At 40.6% G+C, this 27,366-nt stretch overlaps 1 pseudogene; it reads left to right on the top strand.

The window, feature by feature from the left end:
- The first annotated feature begins 1,496 nt into the window (after nt 1–1,496).
- On the top strand, nt 1,497–27,366 carry LOC121318778 (annotated as a pseudogene).

Below are 27,366 nucleotides of genomic sequence, written 5' to 3'. Positions count from 1 at the left end.
TTCAAACCATTATATGTATTGTGATATAATGGCTTAGCAACATTATAACTCCTCACCTATATATATATTTTTTTTTCAAGCTCAAGTAACCCAAACAGGCCAGTTTTTTGACAAAACATATAGAACTCCTAGATCGCCATTGCTGCAGTGGTGTAGTCAGACAGAAACATTGGAACCAAACAGAACTGGAAAGAGTTAATCGCTGAATTGTGATTTGTTGTGTGTTAAGAGCCAGATTTATTAAGGTATTTAATTTGAAATTTGTATTATTTTTTGTGTTAAATAAAATTGATACTGTGCATAAGTATCTTAGATGGGTAAGGACTCGGTGTGTTTGTAATTCTGTAACAAAACAGTAAACAATACCAATCTTTCTATAAACTCCAAAGTTAAAGAACGAATAATATTGTAAGTTGAATTTCTAATTTCTACTGCTTATTTAATATCATAATCAATAAAGTAAAAATTAGAGGAACTTAGAGAAAACCAAGTAAATAAACGCTTCGATTTTACAAAGTTGTGTGCTTAATAAAAAGAGCGACTGAATTAAACATTCCATTAGTTATAAATTGATCATGTGGTCCTTTTACAATCTATTAAAGCAACTCTAAATATTATTTCCAGCGTTAGTTTTACCTATTGGTGTATATATAGGGTACTCGTCTAATGTTTATATCAGATGCCTGAGGTATATGCTAAGTATCCATTCATGTGTAAGTAAGAAAGAGGATGATTTCAGTAATGCTCTGGAAATATTAACTGTCGTTAAAACGCGCAATGGAAATCACAAAGGTTCTTGTTTTTACGTGATAATGACCTCATAAAAAGCAAGCATTGCGATCAAAAGTTTTATTATTTGGTTTAGTAATCCAGACGCGTTGAAGAAAATGGTAGAGGAATATTCTGGGAAAGAGTGCAATATTACTGCAAGACTAAATACCTGCCGACCGATTACTTAATGTACACAGACCACCTGCAAGGTATTCTGGGTTTAATTTATAGAACGACATAACGCGTGTCATGCAAATACATAGGTATGGATTTCAGTTGAATCAGATAAGAGTTACCTGGTTACAGTAACGGTTACTTAAAAAAAATAAAATAAAAAATACTAGACTATATAGCCGGGGCTACATTTTGGAATTATGCTAAATATACTAATTAATGCATTTAAAATAATCTAATCTATGTGAATAATAATAATAATAATAATAATAATAATAATAAATAATAATAATAATAATATAATAATTATTATTATTATTATTATTATTATTATTATTGCATTGGATACTGTATTTCTCATGTCGACTAAAAAGACCACATGTGTGTGTGTGTGTGTGTGTGTGTGTGTGTGTGTTACCAAGGCGACGGAGAAGCTGCTGCGCGGTTGGTTGGCTGTCAATGACGTTATAGGTGGGTAAATCCAAACAAGGGATTCTGTAAAGCAGACAAGGGACTGAGCTTGATATAAATTGACCGGTGCAACAGGAAAGACTGTGCGATAAGAGTTACAGTTGCATCGAGATTAGTTTTGGGAAAGAAAAAAAAAAAAAAACCTTGTGGAAAGTCTTCTACTAGTGCTGTGTCAATATATTGTTTCGTCAGAGAGTAATACAATATAACGAATACAGTTTTGAAACTTTAACTGACTACAGTTTGCTTTAGTTGATGCTAATCCAGCACTCAGAGGACGGCTACAGATACTGCATTTCCCGTGCCAGAAGTAACGTAGTGACAAGTGTACTGCTGTGAGAAAAAGATCTGTGAGGGGTTATTGAGGACTGTTGTCTGTTTATTAAATGGAATCTGGAGAATGTGAAAACAATGAGGACAGTACTTGTAAAGTGAGTACCACTTCTTTATTTATAATCCCAATAACAGAAACACAAAAGTTTGCATCTGCATCACATTGGATTTGATAGTTATGCAGTGTGCTGTGTTACAGCGTTTTAATTATACAACTGTAGCTACTTCCTGGTAATTCAATTCTGCGCTGTACTTCCTTTTTAAGTGATCCCTTTAAAGCCACTATGTGGTATTGTCTCGATTTTTTTTTTTTTTTTTTTTTTTTTATTCATACACAAAACCATGCTATATAATGACTGTTATTTGTATTTCTACCAGTAGAACTTGTACAGCTTAATAATTGCCTTGTGCCTTTTAAAAGTTGTGAGCCAGTGAAAAAAATTAATGGAAAATTACAAAAGGGGAAGTTGTGGCTTTGGGTCCTTAAGTGGGAAACAGAATGTTCATCATAAAAAGTGCAGCAGCGGTATATTTATTGATGAGCCAAGATGACATAGGCAAAAAGTTCACTGAAACCAAGTTTCCCCTTGATTATGCGTGACAAAGCAAAGGGGGGACTGGGGAATTCAAACTGATCAGGCCAGTTTCAAAAAGACATAGTGTGTGTTCTGTTTGGCTCAATACTGGTGCACAAAAATAATTTCACAAAGTGAATTGTTCACACCTATCCAGTACATTTCCAGTATTGTATAGCTGAACACACAACACACTCAGGGCAATGTTATATCTAATGCTGACCTCGAATCATCATTGTGCATTCCATGAAAAGATCAGGAACACTTATGAAAGACGTGCTCATATCTGGTGTTGTCAGTACCAGGCTTTAGCACTAAAAGTTGGTCACTTTAAATGGATAAGCTGTTTATTCTTGTACTTCCTCCTGTCCTAAGAGAGCAGTCAGTCCAGTTACTGTGGGTTGGCTGTGTTAGTAAATAAAAATCAAACAAAGGTGATGTTTAAGTGAGATTGTTTGCAGGCTTCATTTATACGCCCCTCAGTGTAGGTATATGCTTATTTCCAAAGTGAACCCAGAACCGCTGGGTTTAACTTTTGCCCTATTCAAACAGGGCTGAAATATTTTGGTGTGTATTTTTGACAAGTGACCAAGGTCCTGTTATAAATATTTAGCTTTCAAAGGAATGTATTCAGGTTCTTCACTGAAATAGAAAACCTACTAATTAGGACAGTTTCCTGAGGCTTATTGTGACAACATTCAGTTTACTCCTTATTTCTAATCTGTTGTGAACAGTGTCTGACTGAGTGGGTGGAGGTGGGCAATCCTGACAATGCACGTTGGATGAAAATCATCTATGTTGCTCCCTACCTTATCGGCACACTTCTCCAGCAAGGACCTAGTTTATTGGGGAATGCAAATCAGAAAGACTTAAAGGACAAGATTGATACAGGTCTCTCGGGTTGGCTACCAGCATGTTATACACATGCTCCCTTCTTTATGTGTTTGTTGGAGAATTGTGTTGCTTATATGCTTTCTGTTTAACCCTGTAGATGGTTTTTCCAATACAGCCTACCTAATTCCAGGACTACAAAACCACTCAGCCTTGTCCCAGCCTGGCCGCCCCTGGTGACTGAGCCTCTGTTTTACTCTTCCCCCCGCAGAGCCGTTCCTTCTACCCTGATGCCTTGGAAACAGCCGGCCGTGCTGAGGGCCTGCCCTTCCAAACCTCCGTCCACTCAGACATGTGCATCCTGGAGGAGGAGGAGGTGGAGATGAAGACGGGGAAGTATCACCAGAGTTTGCAGCTGCTGAAGCCCTTCAGAACCACGCACAAGTAAGCCTTGGAAACAACCATCCAACCATTAGCCCCTCATGTAGTTTGCTTTGATACAGGCCTAACACCAAGTGCAAGACGTATTAGGGAATGCAGTTTGAATGAAGTCTGGTTTTTTAAAACTCACATGACTAGACTGCAGTAAAACTGTGTTGTTGTTGAAGCAGGAATTGAAAAATACCTGCAAAAAGGTACTGTTACAGCAACACCCCAAAGACTCATAGATTGTGTACACAGTGTTCTTTTTTTATCAAAGTGGTCTGTGGAAAATATCTTTGTAATAAATAAGGAAGAGGGAACACATTAAAACTAAATCCCAGACATAATGAAATAGCATTTATATTTGTCTGGTTTTATAGCACACAGTGTAAAACGGCCATATATCTTTTTGAAGCCCTTGATAGAGTCAGGGTCGACAACAAAGCAAATCGTTTATTTCTGGTGGTGTTTTCTTAACTGTTTAAATGTACTGTCAATGCCCTGTTAAAAGGAATGTACATAATTTTCCAGGTTCAGTCTCATTCTTTACAGGAATGAGGATGCCAGTAATTCACTTTGAGTGCTTATCAATTATTCAGCTCTCCTCATCAGTGGAGGGGGAAAAAAAACCTCCTAGGGCTACATTCTCAATTGTTTTGTTAAAAAAAAAGATTAAATAAACTTAAAAAAAAAACCAAAACTACCTATTGTTTTTCTTTAGTTTTAAAATTATATTTTGTGGTTTTTTTTTTCCTTTCAATAAAATCATGCCAAGTAACAGTTTGTAGTAAAAAAAAAACTTTCAGAATTTCGCCCAGTGAGTGTTCGTGAAGTGTATTCTGTTTAGCTTGTATTGATCCACCTAGATGAATACAAATTTAAATGCACTATATACAGCAGCCACCATAGTATATTATTGTATGGTTTACTGATTATATTCAAGGATACTGGTGTAGCTCTTGCCCCTACTGCAAAATAGTCTGTTTACATTTAACTCCAAAGGGCAATCTTACAAATATTTCAATTGAAATGCATTTTCAATCAAGGCTGGTCTTCAGTCAGTGTTGTGTGTTTGGCATGCAGTGTGTGAGATACTTTGGAGAGCTTGCCTTGAAGAGCTGCCTCTTTAGACAAACTGGCTGAGCATTTCTTGTATGGGTGACTGCAAAAAAGGATTGTGGATCCATTTTGTTAGGATAGGTCAGCTTAATTAGGGGGAAATGTATATTCATTGTAAGACTATAAATGCGTATGTGTCACTCAAGTTTTTGCATAATATAATTTTAGAATATGTCACAAAACCTTAACATTGGTGTCTACTTAAAAATACTTTTAACAATTAATAATCACTTTAACTTATAACAGTTTAGTTAGTATAACATTCAACAACCCTCTTTCATGGTTTCACATGTCAGGCTACTCAATACAATTCCAAACTATTGAATATAATAATTTTGTTCAAGTGTTAGTGGGATTATAGTGCACCCCAGTCATGCCTATTACAGTGTGGAGACATCTTTCTCAACCCTCTACCCTGCAGTATTGGACAGCTGGTCCAGAGAGCAGGTAGATTACACATCCTGTTCTGAACTTACTATCTCCTCCTCAGGGATCAACACCCAATAGACAACGCAGGACTCTTCTCCTTCATGACTCTCAACTGGCTGTCTCCTCTAGGCTGGAAAGCCTACAAGAAATCCTCCCTGGAGATGAGTGATATCTGGGGGCTTTCGTGCCACGAGGCTTCGGAGACAAACTGCAGGCGGTAAGACACAGTCTTCTCAGTGTGCCTGGTGTTGTAAAGAATGGCTGTGCTGAGAACTGTAGGGGGGTCTGTTGACTACCTGTGATCATGTGATGATTAAGGTGATCCCAACCAGAACACAACAGGGAGCTTCAAAGAGAAGTCAAAGTGATTAACATCAGCGCTCACTTTTTTCTTTTTTAACAAATTCTGTTTTAAAAAAATTGATATATATATATATATATATATATATATATATATATATATACACACACACACACACACACACACACACACACACACAGGTAGTCAACAAAAAAATGGAAACTCCAATGTAGAGTCACTTAATAGGGTGTTGGGCCGCCATGTGCAGCCAGTACGGCCTGTATGCGCCGTGGCGTAGAGTCTACCAGCCTCTGGAATTCTGCAGGAGGGATGCGGCACCATTCTTCCACGAGAAAGTCAATCAACTCACGCCTGGTTGATGGAGGTGGAAAACGCTGTCTCTGTCGTCGTTCCAGAATATCCCATAAATGCTCGATTGGGTTCAGAGCTGGTGACTGAGAAGGCCATGACATGGATAACATCAGTGTCATGCTTATCAAACCATTGAGCGACCACACGTGCTCTGTGGATGGGAGCATTGTCATCCTGGAAGACAACCCCCCCCTCCCCACCAGGCAGGAAAGAAATACTGCAACATGGGGTGAAGATGATCACTCAGTACCATTAAGTGGCGATTAGCATTGACCTTGCCTTCTAAGGGAATGAGTGTACCCAAATCATGCTAGGAAAATGCGCCCCACAACCTTACTGTACCACTAGAATCCTTCACTGTTGGAACCAAGCACTCAGGGCTGTAGAGTTCTTCATGTTGGCGCCACACGTGCACTTGTCCATTTGTTGAGAAGATGGTGAAGGATGATTCATCTGACCATATCACATTTCTCCACCGCCTAGTACTCCATTGCCTGTGCTTTTTGCACCACTGGACATGCAAATGTACATTGCCAGGTGTGATGAGCGGTTTGTGCAACCCGACTGTGGTATCCCACTCTGTGGAGTTCTCGGCGGACCGTTTTTGATGAAACTGGCTGCTCTCGCCTTTTGCCTTTTGCTGATGATGTCGTTTCCTCGGAGTTCCATGCTGACATCACCTTAGACACCGTTGCTTGTGAAACATCAGCAAGTTGAGCTGTCTTGGTCTCTGAAGCTCCTGCCAAACTCACCCCAACAATCACCCCTCTTTCAAAGTCACTGAGGTCTCCTCTTGCACCCATGCTAGCCATAATTATAGGCAACCAGGCCTGTCCAGCATTTTTATACATGACCCTAAGCATGCTGGGATGTTGTTTTCTTAATTAACTCATGAGCCACACCTATGTGGAAGCCTTTGCTTTCAATATACTTGGTGTCCCTCATTTACCCAGGTGTTTCCATTTTTTTTGTCCACTATATATATATATATATATATATATATATATATATATATATATATATATATATATATATATATATATATATATATATATATATATATAATAGTGGACGCTATAGAATATCTTATTTTATCACGCGCGCTATTTTTCTGTTTTCCTTTAGTTTGTTTTGTGTTTTATTTGAAAACACAAAATAAACACCTAGCTCCCACTGGAGCACTAACTATACAGTCAGGATCGCCCTAACTAACACCCCGGACAGCTAAGCTGTTTACCGGTACACCAAAAACACAAAACCCCATAGTTTATCACTATTCTCACTATTTTCTGATTGCTCAGAACAAGAGCACACTTTCTGTTTCCTACCCCTGAGCAGCCCTGAACAGACTGGCTGCATTCTTTAAATACCCTGCACCTGGCTCTAATTTACAATTAACACCAGGTGCAGGGGATTACTAAACAATAAAACAATTAAACCATTAACACCCAAATGTGCATTCTCACATCTTCTCTGCAGGGAAGGATTTTAACCCCCTCCCTGCCGTCTTTTTATATATATAATATATAATATATAGAAATATAGATATATATATATCTATATATATATATATAATCATCGTTTTAAAAAGAGGTTTCTCCATTACAGATGAATGGAAATCGGTTGATATTACCTGGTTAGTGGTACACAGTTGCATTTCTTAAAATGAGTGTTTATTTTCAAATAAATTATAGACACTGTGCTGTTTACCTTGAAGGCCGGGATACTGCACAGTTCGTCATTTGCATTCAGTTTTAGCGAAGGGTAAAACCGAAAATTGACAAGCTGCTTTATTGTTGTAACTGAAGTCCATTGTGTTCCTGAGTTAAGTCTCTTTCTGACTCCATTTTTAGTTCTGTCAGGATGCTGTTATTTATAGAGTAGATTAGTTATGTAGTGTCCTGTTCCTGCAGACAGCTTGTGTCATTAACATTGTACCAGTTACTAATGATTTTTATACTGTGGTCATAGCTTTTAGTAGCTGCTCCTTCAACCTCCGTAGCAGGATTCTCAGTTTCTATTATAAAATACATGCAACCTTTGTTACTCAGAGACTATAGGGCCATAGTCTTGATTATCTCTGCGCACCAATAAATGCTGCTCTTCAGCTCTGTGACGCAAGTGTGAGGACACAGCCTCTTTGGAAAGGGCATGCATGTTGGAAGTTTCTAAGTTTGCAGCACTGAACTCCGTCAGCACGGATCTCTATTTTGGTCATGCTGATGTTGGTTTGAGTGCTGCAGTGTGAATTATTAAGCAAGAGCTGGGAAAAAAGGCAATTAAGAAGTAACTGCAGACAGTAATATAACAATATGCCACTAAGAATGTTATATTAGACAGTATTCCTGAGCTTTAGATCAATACACAATGTCCTATATTGTGTTTTTCCTTGAACCATTTATTCTATGCTAATGCATGAAGGGACATGTGAATTAATTATTTATGGTTTATTATACGTAATATGTGATATAAAGTGCAATAATTAAAAACATAAAAAACTAATTATACTTCCCGCAGCTAGCTGGTCAATTATATATGACTTTCCCAAGGTGTTTTGTTGACTGTACTTGTAGCTTACATTGGTTTGCATAAGCCTGATAAAGCATGTGCATATCATAAATTACTGATTATTTAAGTTTTCTTTTGTTTGATTAAAAGAAAACACGCATATCATGAGGGAGCTCGGACATTTTTCATACACAAACACACTGGCCTGCCTTTAACATGTACGGGCTTGCACAGGCTTACAGAGAACCCATTTTTAAAGAATTGACAAACAGCTTTGCTCAATCTGTATTTGTTGGTATATTTAAACATTCCCATGTATGGTACAGCTGCCATTTAATCCCTGCCTGATAGGGACTGGAATGGAGATTGCAGAGTGCAGTCTAGATAATTGCAACTCTGACTGTTGCATCATAGAGGAAATTCTTGTTTTTGTTTTGTTGTTGACATTTTCTAGCTGTCTGATTTGCAATGTATTGTTTACAGCAGGCAGTGTAGCCTAATTCTCAGCTCAGGGCTAGAAGTAAGGCTCCTATTGCATAGCACTTTTATCCATCTCAGGTTTTACTGTGAGCTTGATTTAGCCACAGTGTATAGGTACAGGCTCATGTGTGTCATATTAAACCTGTAGTAAAACCAGAAATGAATCAAACTGCTATGCAATGGGGGTCTTATTTCCACTCATGCCAGTTCCAAGTGAGCGATTGTCTCATGGAACCCTTATAGTTCTATTTAGAACCATTTAATTATATATTAAACCCATTACATGTAATTCAGTATGAAATGAATGGTTCTTTATAGAGCCCAAACCTAATTAAGGCTCAAAAAAAACCTTCTGCTTATAAAATGTTTTCTTTAAAGACAATGTATATCCACCCCAAGTTGTTCCTGTACTTAACTGCATTGCAGTTTATCATGGTAAACAACAAGACCAGCCTTTTGAAATACCATTACGAAATAGAAGAGCTGCAGCAGTATTGCGGTTTCTTGTTTTGAATGATTTTGACTGGAGTAAACCTGTTTGTTTGTTTGGATGTGTTTACAGCTAGGCCTGGGGCAAGAGGCACAGCTGCAATCAGCTTCACTCAAATGGTTATTCATTTTACCAGCAGGGTCCATTGTAATATATGTAATTCATGGCATAGTGTTGCAATAGGGAAACGAGAGAGTGAGAGAGAGTAAACAGGGCAAGGGCTATAAGGATATAAAGGGCAGGGGGAGGGGAGACATGAGGGGCTGATGTTGTACAGTGTGCGTCCGAAATTCCACTCTGTGCTTGAGTGCTTATAAATAGGAGGTCTTCTTAGGTCAGTTGCATAGTAAGAGCTTCCTAATTGCAGTCCTGTCCATCTAAGAATAAACTGTGTAAGAGCTGGGTTGACTGCAGTTTATCTATGCTTCATATGCTTAGTAATAAATACCACTCTAGCTGAAATGTGAGAGCACTTTAATGGCAATTGCACACTTTTAAAACTTTTCTGAGTTAAGGATCCTTGGATCAAATTGCGTTGTAATGCTCAGCTCGGTCATAGTGACCTCTGCCAAGAGATTAGATTTCCCTGCCTGTAAACCCATACTCCAGGTAATGATTTATGACTGACTAAATGATCTTCAATGACAATGCACTGCAGCAGCAATAGCAATTGTACAGTTCTGCACAAAGACACAGTGGTATCATAAGAACACCTACAAGGCTGGGAGACATCTGTAGACTCGTACTCTTTCGGCATAGGCTGATAGTGGTATCACAAAGGTATGAATTAAACACATTAACCTTCAACAGAACACCTCATGGAAGATTATAATTAAAACAAATAAAGCTTGAAGGTCAAGTAATACATAGACTTGTCAATCCCATTATGTTGACCTTGCTGGTGATTTCATGGTAACACTCTGACCGGTGTGTCCCAGTGGTATTTTTTTGAGGCGTGTTGTTGCACATACTGTTAATATTTTTGTTATTTAAATGAACATTAACAGGTACATGAATTATCATTCAATTCAATAGTGTAACTACATCAAACAATGAATGATAGTAATCTACAGACACTGTGAATAAGGACCTCTGATATTAGCACTGAGTCAAATTTAAGGGAGATTCATATAATGTCCTGTAAAAAGACACTGTTGTTTGTGCTTTCTCTGATCAGACAGGACAGGTGAGATATAAACTGGTTTTTACATCGCTTCTATTCAGTCTGCTTGCACTTGAGGCCAGGTGCTGCTGACAAACTGATCCTCTTCCCTGGAAACACGACTCATTTGCCAGAGGAATATAAATAGCGCCCTGGTAAACTGTAAGTCACTGCGGCACCTGCTGGCTACAATGACCTGCCAGCAGAAACTTGAAAGGTTGACATGAACATATCTTGATAGGGCGGTGGCTAAGAACACTAAGCAAATTAGCAGTGGGATATGAGACCGTGGGTTGTATTCATACATCGTTTACATGTTGTATTATATGGTTATGTAATACAACATATTGTATTATAGAGGCCCAGTCTGAAAGATCTATGAATGCACTATGAATTTTGACCCATATACAGTTGGTTGTTGTCCTGTAAGTCTATTTTATATGGATTTGTGGTGTATACAAAAGAAACTTAAAGGGATTGTTTCTACTCATAACAAACTTCCATTGAAATGAAGGAAAAGGGTGATGAAGGGAGTCCCTTTGGGGATTAAGGGCAGCGTCTGATTGAATTTACTTTGCATTTGAAGGGAATTCTGAATAGGTAGGATTTTTCAAGCAGGTTGATATCAACCATAATGATATAGAGCAGAAGATACGGGAAACACTCAATACAGTACGATTGAGGGCATGAATGGGATTTGCCCAGGTTAGGAGGGGTTGTTTGTAAATAATTCTGCTCATTTTTAGTCTCAAAAGAACAACCCCATAACTGTATAATTGTAATTCTCATAAGGGCATCTGCTAAGAAGTAGTAGTAATAATAATAATAATAATAATAATAATAATAATAATAATAATAACTGTATAATTGTAATTGTTCTGTCTCAGTCAGATGAAGCACAGAGATCCAAGTACTGCCCAGGCATGTCAAACTTCTTGGTTCAGATATATATAAGCTATTGTATTTGTGTGTATATATGTTTAGGGAAGTGTACTTCGCAGCTGCCTGTTGCTGTACCTGCCCTGTGGATAAGACTTCAGTCATAATAATTGCAGTTATTAAACACAATGGGGTTGTCATAAGTATCACTTGCACCCATAAAGGAACAAGGAATTTAAAAAGAAAGCAATGTAAACGCGTCTGTTTGCCGTGCAGGTTTGAGAAGCTGTGGCACACAGAACTGAAGATGAAAGGTAAAGACAGGGCCTCGCTCTCCCGTGTCATATGGAGTTTCTGCCAGACCCGCATTCTAGTAGCCATCCTCTCCCTGATGGTAACCATGGTTACTGGATTCATCGGCCCTGTAAGTCACTCATTCAATATAAGGGACATTTAGTATGATCTTTGCATATGAGATGGAGAAACTGCAGCAACAGACACTTATACACAGTGACAGTACCTTCAAACACGGGCACAAAGTAAATGAACTCTTCAAAGAAAAGCTTTTTTGCTTTGCAGTATAATACTCAAAGTACTTATTATGTTATTAATGTAAAGCTACTAGGATTTAAGAGAGCGCCGGTGTGTCACAGCTACAAGACTGCAATTGCTCTTTCCTTTCAGACAGTGGCCTGTTGTTATTAAGGATAATTGAAAGTCTTTATGAGTCTTTTTAAAAGCTTTTTAGAGGTCAGGATTGAGTGAGTGACGCAGCTGCTGTTGCCAGGGCTGTGCGCCCAGGTTAACAGGAAGCAGTGCAGCCTCACTGTAAAAAATTTATAAATAAATAGAACAATTCAAAACCAAAAAATGCCAAATTTATATACCCCTATTGTATGTCAGCCTTAGAACATTTTTCATTTTTTTTTTTTTTTATCTGGCACTAGGTACAGTACTGTACATGCGGGCAAATTCTACCTTGAAATATCTTCACATCTGCAGTTGTTTAGGGGTCAATACTGGTAGAAAAATAGTTTTATTTGTACCCCCCTCTGATGTAAGGTCCGGTGGGTATTTGTGCCCAAGTACACATAAAATCAAGCAAATTACAAATCTCTCTCTCTCTCTCTCTCTCTCTCTCTCTCTCTCTCTCTCTCTCTCTCTCTCTCTCTCTCTCTCTCTCTCTCTCTCTCTCTCTCTCTCTCTCCCTCCCCATCCCTATTTGATTCTTATCCTTCACTTTCACCCCATGACCTCCTTTTCTTTTCTTTCCCCTCTCCCTGGCAGGCTGTAATAATCCGCAGCCTGCTTGAGTACTCTCAAAGCTCAGAGACTCGGCTACCCTACGGTCTCACCCTGGTGGGCGGGATCTTCATTGCAGAACTGACACGCTCCTGGTCCTTCGCCCTCATGTGGGCGCTCAACTACCGGACAGGGACGCGGCTGCGTGGGGCGGCTCTCACCTTCGCCTTCGACAAAATCCTCAAACTGCGCAGCACCAAGGACGTCAGCATCGGAGAGGTCGGCCCCTATCCAACTGATATTTCACCATGTCCTAAATGGCTATTACAAAGATCATTTTTGTACTACCCTAAAATGCAGTCTTGGTTTCAATATGGAGTAGTACATGGTTCTGGTTACTGCTGTTGAACTGCTGTAACAAAATTTAAAAGCTATAATCTAATCTCATGCCATAGTTTGACGATCTTTCACTCCATTTAAACAAGTTTTTTTTTTTTTTTTTTTTTTTTTTCTGATTAAATCCATTAGCTCTTTGTTTTTCTGATCAAAACAATTGAAACTGCAACTTCCTGGTGTCAAATCTCTTGCTTTGCTTACACTTCCATTACATGCCCTGGTTGCAGCCAGGGGATTGTAGTGGAATTGACCAACAGCACAGGATGTGAGTAGCAGGAAATAGAACCGTTTTTAATCTATAGGGTTGTATTGAAACCTGGTCAAATGCAGAATGAAAGTACATTATAAAAAGCAAGCAAAGAACGAAAAGATATTCAACATGAAAAGGGCATGTTTGTTTCGTACAGCTGGTGAACATGTGCTCAGCTGACGGTCAGAGGCTCTTCGAGGTTGCCACGGTGGGCTGCCTGTTGGCCGGAGGGCCTCTCGTGGCCGTGCTGGGGCTGATCTACACCGCAGTCTTCCTGGGACCCACCGCCCTTCTCGGCTCGGCCATTTTCATCCTCTTCTACCCCTCCCTGGTAGGACTCTTTCTAACTGTTATGGGGACGGATTAGGCAATTTGACTCCACACCGCTCTCTGATGGGTGCAGGGGGTATTGCATGTTCTTGGTTGCCGATGCAGTATATACAGTAAAAATTATTCTGGTGGATAAGCACAGATCATTTATTTTTACGGGGGAAAATGGAGTTACATACCATAAAGCACATGATATATAACAGTAAGCCGGAATATTTGTCTGCTTGATTGAGTTTCTTGTTGTTCTAAAGTTATGAATTAATTTCTTGAGAATGCAATTGTCACAAATGATCTCTTGAGCCAATGATGTTCTTTATCTGATTTTGCCCTTTATTTCCCTCTCTCCCTCCCTCAGACGTTTGTGTCGCAGCTGACTGCCCATTTCCGGAGGAAGTGTGTGAGAGTGACTGACAGGCGTGTGAGGATCATGAACGAAATTCTTAATTGTATCAAATTCGTCAAGATGTATTCCTGGGAGACTTCTTTCGCTCAGCGCGTACAGAGTGCGTATCTTGCTGCCCTGTTCAATTATCTTGAATTATGTATGCATTTATATATGTATCTACAAATATGACTTGAGCAATAACACACAACAAGCAAATCCAAGTGCTTTCAGTCACCCAGGAAGTGTGGTAATTTTATAACTATTGCACACCCTGTCCTGTGTTATTGCTTATTTATAAAATGTCATGGGAAAACTAAACGCCCTGATTGTTCTTAACCACTTGTAGTGGTGGCGAAATTCACTTTTAAAAGCTGTTGACCCAGAATCGCTTTCATCTTTGTGCAGTTAGTTTAAGTTTTAAGAGGTTAAAAAAAATAGTTCCGACCCATGCTGCAGTGCACAAATTCTTCGTTAGGTGGCCCATGAAATTTTATAATCATTAATGATATGCCTTTACAGCCTCCAGATGTAGGGACAGTGTAACTGTGCTGCAAATCTAGAAGCTAAATAAAAGAAAAGTGAGTGTGAGTGAGCCTGCATTTCTAATCTGTCTCTGTATAACAATACAGGTTCAGTTAGTGTCCTCTAAAATGGATGTAATCTTCACCTCCACACAAGCCAGGCGAGAGGCAGCGCGGCCTGCTGTGTCCGTACACCAGCCCCTTCATGCTCATTCCTCTTGTCAACCCGGGCTGAGAAATGGGAGGCAGTTTGACTCAATGATAAGCACTTCACTAGTTTCCTACACGCTCTCGGACAGCTTTGTAAATTAGATGAAGAAACATCTCAATAGCCTTTTATCCCCGTTAACAAATAAATGAACTCTAGACGTCAAGTCTCAGTGTTCACACTGTTTTGTGTTAGTTTCTGTTCTGAATTGTTTTGACACATTGTCTGGGCTCTGTGTATCTGTAAGTAGGTAGAGGCAGAACATTAGCCAATTTTTGATTGATTGATTTTCACTCATCTATATTAATGAGCAATAGAGCCCAGTGAATCCTTCATCTCGTATTACATATGATTAAAAACATTGATTCCTATGTGGAGAGGCAGGAATATATTCGGTAATCACAGTAGCAGAGCTGTCTGTTACTTACAGTACAAATTTACTAACAGATTGCTCATATATTAAGATGGCAGTGGGAGAAATGAAATGAAAGGACTCCCAAATGCTATTATACATACATGAGCTGTAAAAGAAAGTGACCTCTTGAGCTCAATTATATATCCACTGCCTTGGTTCTGTCAACACAACTGTATAGTTAGTCTCATACACCAGACTTGTATTGTACATGTGTACTGCTGCACCAGTTCTGTGGACATGCTTCCGGTAATAAGACCCTGCATCATCCTGCTCTCCTCCTGTCTCTCACAGAAATCCGTGCAGAAGAGCGTGGGATATTGGAACAGGCTGGCTATGTTCAGAGTATCACAGTGGGCGTGGCTCCCATCGTTGTGGTTATTGCCAGTGTCTGCACCTTCACACTGCATATGGCTTTGGGCTTTGACCTGAATGGTGCACAGGTACAGTTAGAGGAGCACTCCTCAGGTGTGAAAGTGGACCAATTAAAGCCTAAGAACCCAGCCTTTATAATAGGAAGCTATACAGTCTATAAAATATTACACAAAATAGTATTTTATACCTCACTTCTCAACATAATCAGCTAATGGTTACACCACATTATTGTGCGCCAAAGTCATTGTTATATTAGGTTTGTTTCCCCGATAGCTTTCCTAAGTCTCAGTCAAGCCTTGAACCTTGAGCCTTAAAGCAGCACCCTGCTTTATTTTACCTGTAAAGACTTGTCTAAATGAAAGGCCACGTTTTAACTTCCTTGCATAGTTTACAGAAGTTTGAACTGAGGTTTTGATGTGACATTCCTGTTTTCTTTTCTCAGGCCTTTACCATTGTCACTGTCTTCAATTCCATGACTTTTGCCCTCAAGGTCACGCCCCTGGCTGTGCGGGCCTTGTCTGAAGGCTCGGTGGCCATCAGCAGGTTTCAGGTGAGGTAGGAGGGACAAAACTGAGAGCTGCAGGCATATTTGGTCAATAGCTGATACTGCAACGGCTTTTGGCCACCTGGTTAGACTTTGAAATGCAGAAATAAATTTAAAAAAGTTTAAATTAAAACTAGGTTGGAGAAGAATTGGAAAAGGAAATACCTAAAACTAAAATATTCTGAAATATTTGTGAACAGAAACTGTTCCTAATGGAAGAGCGTGAGGCTGTCCGGATGAAGCCAGAGGATCCCGAGAACGCTGTGGAATTCTGCGGAGCGGCGTTGGCCTGGGAAAGGGGAGGGGGAGGGGACAGACACAGGACCTCCCCAAAGATGAAGAGGAAGGGGAGGATCGAGCAGGTCCTCATTAAAGAAAAACTGAGCCTGTACATCGAAAAAGAAGGGGGGAACAAGGGAGGACAGAACGCCCTGCCCCTAGTGTCCAACATCGAACAGGACAGCCCACAGAACACAGTGACCGCAGGGCAATACCACCGCCCCCCTCTGCAGAAAACACTACGCAACATCAACCTGCATGTGAAAAAGGTAACTACCTATTGTGTAATAAAATATACATCTCAGTTAAAAAAAATAACTATATGGGGGTTTAGTTGCAAACCTGGTGATTGGCATATCAATTTGGTCAAATCAGTCTTTGTACAGTATCTAATCAATAACTGCAGGTGATATTAATAGGTTTTAAGTGAACCGTGAATGCTTTTCTATCTTCAGGGGAAGCTGGTGGGAATCTGTGGCAGTGTAGGAGCTGGGAAAAGCTCCCTGATCTCTGCTATCCTGGGGCAGGTAAGGCTTAAGTCCACCTTGGGTTTGGTTCCCTTTCCCTTAATTTAACTATTCTTTCCTTCTTTGTTTACACCCTAACCCTGCTCTCTTCATCAGTAGGTGCCGCACTGTGGATGACTGCCTGACTTGCTTCTCTCTCTTTCTAGGTATAAAGATGTGTTGGAGGCCTGCTGTTTGAACCATGACATTTCTAACCTGCCATATGGAGACAGGACTGAGGTAACTTTCCAACAAGCTACCCAGCTGCAATTCTTCCTATTTCAGACAGTTCATCAATTAGTATTTACATTCCTTTTAGGAAAAGACAATATGTTTTGAAAACCTTGTTAAGCCATTACATTAAGCAATTCTTGTTCTTCACCTAATGTTAATTTTGACGTTTTTGTTTGAGATCGGCGAACGAGGGGCGAATCTTAGCGGTGGTCAGCGTCAGAGGGTCAGCCTGGCAAGGGCTCTGTACAGCGGCCGCAGGGTGCTACTCCTCGACGACCCCCTGAGTGCAGTGGACGCCCACGTGGGAGCTCACCTATTCCACAGCGCCATCCGTGGGGCAATGAAGGGGAAGACGGTGCTGTTTATCACCCACCAGCTCCAGGTAGGGCGACCCGGGGAGAATCATTCTAGCTGTCTTCTGAATTTGCATGTCTAAAAACATTAATATTTCAGTAGCTTAAAAACGAACTATTGCACACTGTTCATGTACCAGCATTGAGCATTATTGGCTTGAAGTTGGGAATGCGGAGATTCTTGCGTGTTCAGGTAGAGCTGAGGTGTTTCTTGGTGACTAAACTGTTTTTCTCACACAGTACCTGGAGGATTGTGATGAGGTCCTGTTCATGAAAGACGGGTGCATTGCAGAGCAGGGAACACACAAGGAGCTGATAAACAGGGAAAGCGACTACGCCAACCTGTTCAATAGCATGCAGCAAGAAGTAAGCCTTTTTTTTTTTTGTTACAGCAAAGACATAAAACAACTGACAAACATGTGGGGTCAATTGTATTATAACCATAAAAGCTACAGCTTACAATATTTCTTATCATTTGTCAGTGGTTGTTTATTTGTATTAAAATGTGCATGTTTTGTGTTAATCGTAGAACTTTTTTTGACTGTAAAAACTGTAGTTGTCGTGAATGCACTACCAAAAGAATAAAAAAAAAATAGTGCAGACATATTTGTAAATACTCAATACCAGCTAAATGCAATTAGAAATGTCTGTGGAAGGGTAAGAGTGTATGATAAGTTTGAAGATCAAGGCAATTCTAGTGTTCAGACAGTGTGACAGACAGAAGGACGAATTAGGCAGCTTATAGTGTGCCGTGACTAACCTGAGTGACTGCGTTTCTAGAATCAGATCTGGAAGAACATGAGAAACAGGCCGTTGAAAGGAGAGGAGATGGCCGTGAAGCTGCTGTCTTTCAGCAAGTCTGTCAGCGTTGTGCATCAGAGCAAAGAGGAAGGTACGAACCAGCTGTCTGCTTTCAGCTGTATCTCAGGAGGAGAAGGAGAGGTGGAATTGGACTTATGTCTGAGCCCTTCAATATCCACCACTGTCTAATTGACTAGATTCCAGCCTGTTTTTATCTGCACAACCAAGTACATAATCATTTAGTGGGCCACCACTATTCAATCATCACATTTGAAGAAAATTTCTACCTTACAGTAACCTAACTAACAGTAGAACTATTACTATTGGTGCACAGATTTGGATTAAATAAACTTGAATCTCTCTCTCTCTCTCTCTCTCTCTCTCTCTCTCTCTCTCTCTCTCTCTCTCTCGCTCTCTCTGTCTGTCTCTCTCTCTCAATCCTGCAGGTCAGCTGATGCAAGTGGAGGAGAAGGGGAGCGGCTCTGTGTCATGGTCGGTGTACAAGGCATACATCCGAGCAGCAGGGGGAGCCCTAGCTTTCATTATCAATATTGTCCTCTTTCTGCTGACCACAGGGAGCATCACCTTCAGTAACTGGTGGCTCAGTTACTGGATAAAGCAAGGCAGTGGGGTGAGACTCCTTCATATATTAACTTCACTGCTACTACAAAAAAAGGGTTGACCTTGGGCTTGGCTAGTTTCACATGACTGCTAGATTAAGCAGGATTAATGTCTATTGTTGATAACAGTTGTAGGGATGTTGACTAGCTTAGCTAAAATGAACAGTGCTATGAATGTATCTCTGGAAATTAAGTCACATGGAAGTGATTGTATCAGCGATGATGAATCTTGCATTGTAACTTCTATTTGTGGCCCTGCAATATTTCAATTGAAAATGGACACCTTGGTTATCACTGCAACTATAGGTGTTTTCATAGTTTCCTCCCCTACATGAAAATGTGTAAATTACCACTTCCAGAAAACATTACGCCAGTCTTGGCAGTCACCACTGTAGAAACACATTTTATGGGAGAGTAAAATGAAGAACAAATATTCCACTCCAGTCGTTTTTTGGGGTGTCTTTCTTATAAAAAGAATTAATAAAAAATAAATAACAATTTGCTCACATTTCTATATTTACTGTCTGTGAAAATGCTTAAAAAAAACAAACAAACAAAAAAAAACATTTGTCTGAAATAAGCTACAGGCTGTGCTAAGGTATCGTCTGTGTCGCTCTTTTTCCTTAGAACACAACGGCTGTCTTAGGCAATGGGACAGTGGTCAGTGACAGCATGAGAGACAATCCTCACACTCACTACTATGCCGGGGTCTATGCTCTGTCTATGGTCACAATTCTCCTGCTGAAGGCTGTCCGAGGGATTGTGTTTGTAAAGGTATCCTTTCCTTCTACTCACAGAGGCAGCGCCTGGGCTTAAAAGAATATTGATTGATTTTAATTCTACTAATTTAATATCATGTAGCAGATGTTTGTCTGTCTTTAAACTTGTCTTATAGTTATACTTTCCATTTCTTGGTACTTTGCTCCATGGTGCACTTGTAGAAGGGGATTTCTGCTGTTACAGCACATCATTTCCCGTGCTGATTCTACATTTAGACGCCAAAGAGGATGGTACTGTATTTGGGTGGTGTGCTCCGTTCAAACAGCTGCCTCTTTAATGTCAAAGCAGATTTACTTCTTTCGCAGTAGGCTGAGCCTACATCCATTCGGCACTTAACATTCCTCAGTCTTTGTAAAGGGGAAACTCAACAGCATTGCAAAAACGCAGCCCTCGATTCATGAGTCATGATTTTAACATGTTGCCTGCAGGCTAAATCCATGTATATATACGCACTGTATATTTATTTGACAGAAGGGCACCAGGGTGAGCTCCCTATGGGTGAATGAGTGGATAAGGAGCTACAGAGCCGGGCTGGCTGAGGGGTGAGTTTGCAAGGGGCTGTTATAATTAAGTGATGGAGCTCTTTGTTTCTGTGCCCCGCAGTGCACCCTGAGAGCTGCCTCCAAGCTCCATGACCTGCTGTTTGAGAAGGTCCTTCACAGCCCAATGAGGTTCTTTGACACCACTCCACTTGGACGCATTCTCAACAGGTTCTCCAAGGACATGGATGAAGGTGAGCCTCCATCACAGAATTGGGCAATCCTTATGTGCTGGAGCTGTACCTCACTGGAATGGGATTTTGACAGATCTCCAAAGCTAGGCAGAGCACATTTATAGTACTAGTAGCACTTTTGTTTCCAGTAATACAACTAATTGAAAATCAGTTAAGCACTTATAAATTGTCTTCTGCATACGCTGTCAAATTAGTTGTCTACCTTATGCTAATGCGTTGTGTCTCTTATTGTATAAAAGATGTCCTGTCGTGCTCCGAGGACCACGAAGTGGAGCAGAGCGGTTCTTGCTTCTCAAACTGCAAAATGAGGCATCTTGTACAATAAGAGACACCCCACACATGTTCTGTTGACTTCTTATAAATCACACAAATGAAGGTTGTACTCAGGAATAGCTTAAAAAAAAAATATTTGTAATTTTGTAAAACATAGCTTTTATCAATCAACGGCGTGTGTTTAAGTTTGTAGCAATTTTGGTAATATTTTATTAATAAAAACTGGTGTCAAGTTCATCAAAATTTAAAGAAAGAATGGTTAATAGGATGATCCATTTTACAAAAGGTACCAGGTATGTGTGTCTTTTGGTTTCGTTTTGATTTTTGAACACTGGAATTAGGTGTGGTGTTTTGTGCACGGGATGACACCTGTACACCGGAATTTGCAAAATGCTTCACTGTGATTGGTTGGCTTCTGATATGTCTTGTGACTGGGTGTTATGGTTGTGTCTTGTGCTCCCTCCCTCAGTGGATGTCCGGCTGGCCATGCAGGCTGAAATGCTGCTCCAGAACATCACCCTGGTCCTGTTCTGCCTGGGGGTCGTCAGCGCAGTCTTTCCGTGGTTCCTCGTGTCCGTGGCACCTCTTGGTCTCTTCCTTTTCCTGGTTAACAGGACCTCCAGGTAACCTGCTCTTACCTATCTAAAAACGCTGTGGCGCATCCGGTAAAGGCGCTCCCATGTAGAGTGCAGGATGCGCCATATCACTGAGACGTCGCTGGTTCGAGTCCAGGCTATTCCATGGCCGACCGTGGACGGGAATTCCCAGGGGGCGGCGCACAATTGGCTCGGCCAGGGTGTCCTTGGCTCACCACACACCAGGGATCCCTGTAGACTGGCCGGGCGCCTGCAGGCTTGCCTGTAAGCTGCCCAGAGCTGCGTTGTCCTCCGACGCTGTAGCTCTGGGCTGGCTGCATGGCGGACCAGCAGAGTTAAAAGAAGCGGTCGGCTGACAGCACACGCTTCAGAGAACAACATGTGTTCGTCTTCGCTGCTCCCAAGTCAGCGCAGGGGTGTTAGCGGTGGGCTGAGCCTAAATACAATTGGGCATTTCAAAATAGGGAAAAATTACTAAATGCTACTAAATAATAACAAAAAAAATAAAAAAAACGCACAGCTGAATTAGGTGATAAGACACCTGATTAGCATTGGTATAGTTAGTACATTTTTGCTTAGTGTTGACTTAGTTAACTTTCTAAGCTGTTGGCGATGGAGACACCTGAAATGTGTTGTCTATATCCCTTGGCAGAGATTATTTGTGACACTGGCACTCTGTTGAAAGGTGCATGCGTTGCGAGTAGAGGGGTTTTATTTTTACCTGGTTGACCTGTGAAGATCTCCCAGCTAACTGTCTCGGTGTCTCCTAACAGGGTGCTGATCCGGGAGCTCAAACGACTCGATAACATCAGCCTGTCTCCCTTCATCTCGCACGTCACCTCCAGTCTCCAGGGCCTCTCCACTATCCACGCCTATGGTAAGGGCACTGACGTCCTGCATCGGTAAGAGGCCCGTATACATTACATGCGTAACACTCCTGTATTCTTCATAAGCTTCATTGTCTCTGATGAAGCATGTTTTTCAGCTTCATAATAATGATATGACACTGCTAACAAAGAAATGCCCAGCTTGCTCATCAAAATATTCCTGTAGCTTACTGGCAAAGCCTTGTATTTGAGTATAAGTACTGTATGTGGGGTAGGCTGGTTCGCAAGTTTCATTTTGTTCAGCTACTAACTCTACTGGTAAGTGAAAACATATAAAAATAAGTGAAGCAAATTCTGAACATAAATCTAATACAAATGTACTGTCTTAAAAATTCACAGCTGAATTTTTTAACAGACAACATGGTTAACGTTACTATATTTAGTCCATTGCAGAATGTTCTCTTGATGATTACGTGTGCACGCTGTGGGCATTGTGGTGACTCCTAATGAGATGGTTATGTCCCTTTTGCAGAGGATGTGTTTGGCACTAATATGCCCTGTTGTAAAAATACACAAGTCAAACAAATGCAAATAAGAAATGTATTTTAAAAAAAAAAAAAAAAAAAAAAAAACTTTTTTTTGTGTGTTTTTAAAGTTATGGCTGAACGAATAAGCCTATGGAAATGTCTGCATTAGTGCTTGGCTCTATAGACGTCTGAGTCATCAGGAAGTGAAACACTAAGGATGGACTGACAGACAGACTTGTCTCATTGGCAGGTATCGAGAGCTGCTGGACTCGAACCAGGCCCCTCACTTCCTGTTCAGCTGTGGGATGCGCTGGCTGGCCGTGCGGCTGGACCTCATTAGCATTGCCCTCATCACCATGGTAACACTGCTCATCGTCCTCATGCATGGACAGATCCCGCCCGCGTACGCAGGGCTGGCCATTTCCTACGCTGTGCAGGTAAACCACCTGTCTCCCTGCCATTAGTTTCATTTAATTTCACTCTTATTTCTGCTCCTTCCCATTTTGTATTAAATTTTCAGTCATTAATGCTTGGGGTAACGTTTTGGCTGGACTGTGTTACGAGCAAATCAGTACTAGAAAAACAGTACCTTCTAAATGTATAATTCAGTAAATTTGTTGGGAAGTTTCTTTATTTCCCATTCGCATTTTAGGGGGCTGATCGGTTCAATCACAACCCTTATAAGAAGGGCTTCAGTCAACATTCTGGGCCAGAAAAAAATCTGTCTAACATTGAATAATGTTACCCCGCTTATTAAATAAAAAGGAGGTGGAAGAAATATACTTCATATGCAATCTAGTTTAGTTATTGAGTCCAGTGATGCTGCAGAAACTGTGGCAAGCATTAGAAGTTAAGGGGAAAAATATCCCATAGGTGCAGCAGAGATAAACCGAGTCCCTAGAAGATTTACAGTTGTTTCAATTAATACTTTTTTTTTTTTTGTTCTGAAGTTTCCGTTATTCAGATGTGGTCAGTTACTGAAACGAAAGCTTTGATTGGATTAAAAGTAAGAGATTCCGAAATGTATTTGTTTGGGAAGAAATTCTTTAAGGCCTCACCTATCTGTGTCCTTCCCAGTTGACAGGTCTGTTTCAGTTCACTGTCCGCCTCCTTGCAGAGTCAGAGGCCAGATTTACATCAGTGGAGCGGATCAGCCATTATATAAAGGTACAAGCTCTTGCTAGTGTAGAATTCTGGGCCACTGGGAAGTGCTATAGACTCCAGTGAAGACATGGAGCTGGGCTTGTATAACCAGGACTGCCGCCGACACAAGATAGAACAAAGGAGGAATGGGTTTGGTTTACATAACAGGCAATAACACACACAAACAAATCTACAATTTCCCCCATGCCAAATATACTGCAAGTTCAGTTTTTACATTTCGTAATGTGTTGCTTTCATTCTTTGAGATTTATACAACAAAATGTTTTACTGTGTTTTGCAAAGTAAGATTGCATTCAAGGTACTTTTTTTTAATGAGGGTTTATTTTCAGTTACTTTGTATTGAGAGACCTCTAGTGGCCAGCATGGAGAATTAAGTCTTACAAAGGTAACAGTTTTAAATCCTGTTATAAAGTATACAGCTCCTTCTGGTTAACCAGTTAACTGCCTAGCCCTTTGGCATGATATTCAACGTGCATTACTGTTTCATGTAATAATAGAAAACAATGTGTGTACAATTTAAAGGGTGTTATGTTTAATTTGGTTATGCATTAAAACAGATATTATTCTTGCAATAATCGGTGTGTATTTTTTATTTTTTTTTGCAGAATCTGGAGTGTGAAGGTATTCGGCACATTCCCTACACCGCCCCTGCCCTCAGCTGGCCACAGGAAGGAGCAATCCGGTTTAAAGACGTGGAAATGCGTTACCGTGACAATCTGCCTCTGGTTCTCAAGAAACTGTCCTTTAGCATCAAACCCCAGGAGAAGATAGGCATTGTGGGCCGCACAGGATCAGGTATCTCTACTGAAAGACACTTCTGTTGAAATGTTTGTCTGGTGGACTAAAGTTTATTTGGCTTCACTCAAAAGTTGGCACGTTTTCTTACAGGGCATTAACAGATTTCTACCAGCATCTGGCATTTCACAGAAATGTGCAGTACAGTATGCTACCTACTGTGATATACTGAATGTACATCAATTCATATATCCAGTATCGTCTGACACTAGAGAGCTAACAAAACAATTCAATAACTCTTACCCATTGCTATAGAGGTCTCAAATTTGCAGTTGTGAAAGAAACACTTGCTATAGAACACATGTGTTTAATTATAAAACAGGATATCTGGCACTACACTAAGTTAAAGAAATATCTGTTTGCAAGCGTTGATTTCAGGCAGTATTGAGTGACCCTGACGACACAGCTGAAAGGAATTCACCATGGGAGTGAAACTACCAGACACAGAGAACACCTTAAATAAGGCTCATAGTAAAACTTGGAATGGACCAAACTCTTTGTCAATGGGAGTCTTAATTCCATCCCTGTGATGCTGACATCATTTAGAACGCTTCTGTCTGCAGTTTGTGTACAATGCCGATGCCTGTGCCTGCAGGTAAATCCTCGCTCGGAATGACCCTGTTCAGACTAGTTGAGCTGGCCGGGGGTTCCATCACCATAGATGGCATCAACATCGCACAGATTGGCCTGGAGGACCTCAGGAGGAAGCTGTCCATTATCCCACAGGAGCCAGTCCTTTTCATTGGCACTGTCAGGTACAGGAATGAATGCAGTATATGTTAATAATTAATGTCTTACCATAACCCTTCCAGTTGCTACAATACAGTATTCCACTGCAGGGTCAATCTGGACCCCTCAAGCCAGTATTCAGATGCCCAGATCTGGGAGGCTTTGGAGAAGACTCACATGAAGGCCAGTGTGAGTACAGGGGACGCTCCCCCGTTTCTAATTTTGTGGGAACAGCCTAAGTTCATTCTATCGACCCGTGCCACATTATTCAGCCTGCTGGGAGAACTGTACTTCTAAATCTTTTGGTCAGATCGTTTGGTCTTGACAGCGTGTTTGTCTGTCTACTGTCTTTTTTTTTCTTACATTGTGCTGTGTGTGTGTGTGTGTGTGTGACCTCTCAGATTGCTCAGCTGCCAGAGAGGCTGGACTCAGAGGTGCTGGAGAATGGGGAGAACTTCTCTGTGGGGGAGCAGCAGCTGCTGTGTGTTGCTAGGGCTCTGCTCCAGAGCAGTAAGGTAAGAGCATCTCGCGAGCGCTGAAATCACAGTGTGCTCTCGTAGTTTGTGATAAGGACTGAGTCATTGGGATGTATGAGGAGCAGTGTTTAAGGGATGAGAGGCAGTGTGACCTGATGGTTGTATGTGTCTGAGGTAATAGTACTTCAAGAGTTTGTGTTGAGGACCGGGTGGCAGTGAGAATGGTTGATTGTTTAAGCAATGGACAAAGAAAATTGCTGACACTGGCATAGCTTAGGCAAGTCAATCCACGCAACTGCTTTCTCCTCACAGATTTTGCTGCTGGATGAAGCAACAGCTGCCATTGACACGGAAACAGATGGGCTGATCCAGGAGACAATTAGCAAGTCTTTCTGTCACTGCACCACACTGGTCATCGCACACAGACTCAACACCGTCCTCAGCTGTGACCGCATCATGGTGCTGGACCAAGGACAGGTATGAATGCAGTTTGTTCACAAAAAACCTCCAATGTAAAACTAAACTGTAAATTGCAATTAAGAAGAAACGCTTGTCTCAGTAAGCCTGGTATTCTGTTTGGTACAGGTCGTGGAGTTTGATGCCCCTTCTGCCCTTCTGTCCGATGAAAACTCCAGATTCTGCGCCATGGTCAATGCAGCAGAAGGTGGAACGAATAAGACAGTTGATGGCTTTGCTGAACAATAGCCAAATCCAAGTTATATAAATAATCTACCTCTGAAAATACTATGGAGCACAGTTGTGGTGCAATGTGGTTGGAGGTGAAAGGCAGTGATTGTTAGTTACTGCCTTTTAATACAGATTTCTTTCTTTGCAGAATTCTGTCCTGGAGTTCAGCCTGTGAATTTGATTGTGCAATTAACTTTTACAATTCTTTATATGATACAGAAAAAGACTTTTGCACAAATTTGAGTCTTGTTCTGTTTGTATTATATTTTGTATTATTTTACAAATATAATACCATGTTATAATTTATTTTCTATTAAAGCATTATACTAATAATGATTTGCGTAAATAGCTTTAAACAAGCCCTTTCTGAGACATATTGTTTGAATACTTGAATGTTTTTATATCTTTCAAACCAGGGCTCTATGATATTCATGTACAAAATAATTTTGTGTCTCGGGTGCTGCACATGCCTCAGGAAAAAGGTTCAAGGTCAACTGGTTGGTGAAGTCAGTGTGTGCCTAATTTTAAAGGTACAGCAGTCACAATAAAGTACAGGTAGCAATATTCTTTCTGGCCACTGAATGGCACTCTTGTGCCAAGTAAGAGAAACAGTATTATACAGATGCTGTTTTAATTCTCTCAGGGGAAGAAAAAGATACTTAAGGACTGACCCATGGTAGTGGTCCACTGAGCTGTTGAAATAAATTCAGCCTCAAAAGCCATAACGCTAGCAGGGGTGCTTTCAGATACTGTTCAGTGTAACTGTGAAATACATGCAGGCAAGAATGTATAAGGTAGTTTTGAACTGGATTGCGTTTGCAGACACTAGGGATGCAGGGATCTAAACACAGTGCAAAATAAGTCTTTTATTTGTATTTCCTGTGCTTAAGTATTTCCCCGAAAGGGCTCTGTTTTTGGATGTTCAGTAATGTGTACAGTGATGGCTAAATATTGAGGGCTGTACCACCTGCAGATATATAATTGACAGGTCCTTCCCAAGTGGAT

The sequence above is a fragment of the Polyodon spathula genome, chromosome 7 (genome assembly GCF_017654505.1).
Source record: "Polyodon spathula isolate WHYD16114869_AA chromosome 7, ASM1765450v1, whole genome shotgun sequence".
Taxonomy (NCBI): domain Eukaryota; kingdom Metazoa; phylum Chordata; class Actinopteri; order Acipenseriformes; family Polyodontidae; genus Polyodon; species Polyodon spathula.
This window is presented reverse-complemented; position numbering and strand designations above follow the sequence as displayed.